Source organism: Lactuca virosa, chromosome 3, assembly GCF_052849685.1.
Source record: "Lactuca virosa cultivar CGN04683 chromosome 3, Lactuca_virosa_CGN04683_v6, whole genome shotgun sequence".
In the NCBI taxonomy this organism is placed as follows: domain Eukaryota; kingdom Viridiplantae; phylum Streptophyta; class Magnoliopsida; order Asterales; family Asteraceae; genus Lactuca; species Lactuca virosa.
The window spans coordinates 137,055,822-137,060,821 of NC_136428.1; positions in this window are offsets into that span (position 1 = coordinate 137,055,822).

Below are 5,000 nucleotides of genomic sequence, written 5' to 3' on the forward strand. Positions count from 1 at the left end.
ACTTGTCAACGGTTGCTCAAATTTGATAGATTCGCCTTCTGAAACAAGAAGTTCTGGCCCCGGAGGGATAATATCAACCACTTGACGTCCATCTGATGCATCCGCTATGGTTATTTCGTATCCCCCCTTTTATTTTCGTAGGATTTTGCTTACTATACCGGATGCTGTAGCATTATAAACTGTATTGTTACTCTTGCTCCCGTCAGGATAAATCTGGCCCCTTCCCCTGTTTCCGCCTACGTATATAGGATATTTTAAGAAGTGAATGTCTTTCTTAGTAGCGGGGTCCGGGGAAAGAATAGGAAACGTGATTTCACTATATTTCTGACGAGGAACATGGCCTATGACAAGAATATTTTTTTGATTTGGGCGATAGCTCTGAAAAGACAGATTGCCCATCTTTTCTTTTTTCTCGGGGGAAATACGATCGGGAGGGGCTAATTCAAAACCCTCTGGTAAAATAAGAACAACCCCCACATTTAAAGCCCTTTTTTTACCATTAGCAAGAACTTGTTTCAGTTGCATATCATAAGGAATTCGAACAACTGCTTCAAATACAGTATCGGGAAGTACCGTTTGCGGAACCTCAATATCCACTGGTTTATTAGCTAAATGGCAATTGGCGCATACAATACGTCCAGTCGCTTCTCGTGGATTTTCATAGCCCTTCTGTGCAAAAATGGGATATGCATTTGAAATGGATGTACGAGTTATGATATATATCATGAGCGATACGGAAATAGATCGAGTAATCTGTTCTTATCCAAGAAAAATTATTTCTAGTTTGCATGGTCCAACCATTGATCCCGAAAATTTATACAATAAATTGGGGTAGGTCACTAATGGAGTTTCCTATCCACGATTCTGTTATTTACTGGAATAATTTGACTGGATTAATATATAGGATGAATCTCCGGGATGGGTAGAAAGATAAAGAGTGAGTACGATTTTCAATGCTTTGCTTATGTACAACTGCAAAGTAAGAAACATTCTAATTGGATTAGGTAGATAATTTTTCAGTCATTCATTGAATGATAAATCACTACAAGTGATGGAGATAGGCGATTTAAATAACGGAAAATCCAATATTTGAAAATTGTATCTAGAATGACTGGAAAAGTGGAAACAAGGCCAGATATAATTTGCTCATTATGAACAAATCCAAAATCCTTGTAGACAAAGCCAATCATCATTTCCCAACCATGGGGCGAATGAAATCCGATACATAAATCAGTTAATAAAAGAAGAGAAAAAGCTTTTATTGTGTCACTTAAGTTATATAGGAATTCCTGAACCCAAGAGTTAAGAATAACAAGTTCTTTATTACCCAAAAGAGAATAACCACTTAGAATAATGAAACAGATTATATTTGTCGAGAAGTGCAAAATCGTATGAATACGACCCTCGTTGTGTATCTTGATTAATTGGATTGTTTCTTTGTGAATTCATATACGAAGGTTTTGTAGATGTGTCTCCGAGTATTCTTTAATCATTTCCTCTAAGAAGAGGAGTTCCTCTAATTCTATGAATTTTTCTAGAATACTCTTTTCTTCAATATCATTCAAAAAAGGTTCGGATTGCCTAGTATTCCACCAATTAGTAACCCAGGATTCCATACTTTTTTGAAATGAGAGAGAAATCCACCAGTGCAAAAATACTATAGATGCAAGATATAAAAGAGGAGTGAATGCTTTCTTTTTTTCCATTTTTTCATCTCTGAATTGTTAATGAACCTATCTCATTCGTCGACTCTATGTAATCTAATATTTCTCTCCCGCATCAGTTCTATTACAAGTTATCGAACCTATGAATTTAGAAAAAAAATACAGAAATAGACGAAAAATTGGAATGGATAAATAATCAAAAAATAATGTTTACCTATATCTCAATTGGTCAAATTCGAAGCACATATCTCCTTTCGATGAATGCCCAAAAAAATTGAAATAATGAATAATATTATTCAGATTTTGAGACGAAAGAACTCATTTTCTATCATTATATAAAAATCTCTAATATTTCGAAAAAATTAAACTTACTATGAGTAGTCAGGGATAGAATAATTGAGGGAAATTTCTGAAGAATATTGTGAAAAATGAGTGGCAAAAAACGACATAAATTTGCTAATTATCATTATAAGAGATTCAATTTTTTGGTCATTAAGGAGCACAAAAAGTATAAAAATAAGCTTCGAAAAAATTACAAGATATGATCTCTAAAGTCTCAATTCCAACAAGTTAAAAAGGGTGGAATTTCCTTATTTCTAAATTGTTGATTATGAGATATTTCGATTTGTTTCTTATTTTTTTATTGAATTGAGTTATGTATATTTCGATACATCTAAATCGATACATCTAAAAGATCCCCAAAATAGTTTTTTTTATACTTGTTCCATATATGTCTGCTTTGACTCGAATGAATGTTCTGAAGAAACCTCAATTAAGTTATGTTATGGAAAAAGAGCATTCTTGCGTTTTTGCCCTCCTGCTGAGAAAGCATTCCGGCTCATTTCTTAAAATACTTCAATTGGTACACGCAAGAAATAGGCCAATTCAGCAGCTTTTTGTTCCATTTCCCGTGGAGTAAAATTCTCATCAGTACGAGTCAATGGAATGGCTCCCTGGCCTCTGATATCCATATAAAGGACACGGCGAGCATAAATACCTTCTTTCACTTCTATTCTGACAGACTGAATATCTTTTATAAGAAATTGGAGGAAGACCCGACGATTTTTTCCAGGAAATCCCCAACGAAAGATACACACTATTCTGTCTTTTCTATCAAATCGATCATAACCACTACCTACATTCCACGAAATTGTGCACCATAAATAGGAGCTAATAAAAAGACCCGCGATTCCGTAGAAAGACATCACAATTCCTTGTGAAAAAAAAACTATTTCCTGAGATGGAAATAAAGATATCAAATTTCTACCAAGATAACTCGAGGTTCCAACCAACAAGAATCCTAATGAACCTAAAAAAGGATAACAGCCCAGCAGAAATTACTTGTTTTTTGAGCCCCCGTTATAGGTTCTTTCCATATATGTTCTGATCGACAACTCATACTTGATCCAGTTGATTTTTTTGGAATTGAGAGAATACCCCAAATGAATTTGACTTTAGTCCTTTTTTTTCCGAAGTAACTCGCATCAACTAGCACTAGTTTGATGTGATCCTTTAGGAGTAATTCATCAAATTCGTTAGATCTAAACTAATAACATACCCTTCGTACGATCTCACTAAAGATAGCCAAATAGATATAGATAGACCAACTTTACAGTTCAGCTATCCGTCAATTCGGGTCTATTTGAAAATAGCTAGAATCCATTGATCCCTATAGCATTTTCTGGAGACATAAGAGTTTTTCGGCGGAAGCCGCTTATACCATATTTTGATTTTGCTAAATAGATATCTGTGTTATGATACAAGCGTCAGTTTTGAAAAAAAAAATAGATGAGATTTTGTGCCATCGGCTCTAAACAATCTTGTTTTTTTGAACATGAAGAAATAAAGAAGCCATTGCGATTGCCGGAAATACTAGGCCTACTAAAGGCACCAAAACAGAGGGAAAGTTAAGAGTTGTCATAGAATGGCTACCTCGATTTTCTATTTGTACCTGTTATTATTATTTATATTTTTTATTTATAATATAAAGATATCTTATTATATATAAAGATATCTTATTATAATTTGATAATTCTAAATTGGAATTATTATTATTACTTAATAGCTATTAAGTATAAATATAAGTATCTATCTAAGTGAGTATATAATGTAGTTTTTGATCTTTCTACATGAAAGATTTGAAAGGATATGGATGAGATATTATTTTCTTCATTTTTTGCTCTTGTCTTCGAATTTCATTTACTAAGCAAAAAGTTTCTTAAAAATTAATTAGATTCTATTTATATTTATAATTATATTGAATATATTGAAGGGTTTGTTAGAATCCCATCCATCAGGGATTCTTAGTCAAAATAGGATTATCGTAAGATATAAAAAAAGAAAAAATTCTATATTTTATAGATTTTCATTATATATGACGAGAAGAGTATATTTTTTTGATTTGCCTAATTTCACGAAAATAAGAATTTCATCTTTTATCTTGTTAATAGAGGCTTCTTGATCAATAATCAGGAATATAGAAAAAGGGGCGGATTTTCTATGACTTTTGATTCTTTATATAATATAATTAGATCTTATGCCAACAAAGAAAACCCCATTCGTCTAATTTTAACTTGGATTCCGATAAACTAATTACTTGTTTGCTCAAAATAATTGAACTTAATGTTCTAATTTTGATTCAAAGGAAAGAAAGTGTGTAGTTGAAATAACTCACTCAGAACGCTTTTTAAAGGATTACGTGGTACGATTAGATCGAATAAGCCTTTCTGGAATAAATACTCGGCCGCTTGTGAACCCTCGGGTACTGTTTTATTCAATGTTTGTTCAATTACTCTTTTACCCGCAAAGGCAATGTAGGCATTGGGTTCGGCAATAATGATATCCCCCAACATACCAAAACTAGCTGTCACCCCACCGGTAGTAGGAGATGTAAGAATTGGTACATAGAATAACTTTTTATTTGATTGATAATCATATAAAGCAGAAGATATTTTAGCCATTTGCATCAAGCTCAAACTTCCTTCTTGCATGCGTGCCCCTCCGGAAGCACACACTATAATAAGAGGTAGAAATTCTTTAGTAGCGTATTCAATCAAACGGGTAATTTTCTCCCCGACTACGGATCCCATACTACCTCCCATAAACTGAAAATCCATAACCCCAATTGCTACAGTAATACCGTTTAGTTGCCCTCTGCCTGTTTGAACAGCCTCGGTTAATCTTGTATTTCTTTGATAAGAATCGATACGATTTTTATAAGGCTCCTCCTCCGAATGAAATTCAATGGGATCCAGAGAGACCATGTCTTCATCCATAGGCTCCCAAGTGCCCGGATCGATCAAAAGTTCGATTCTATCTGAACTACTCATTTTCAAA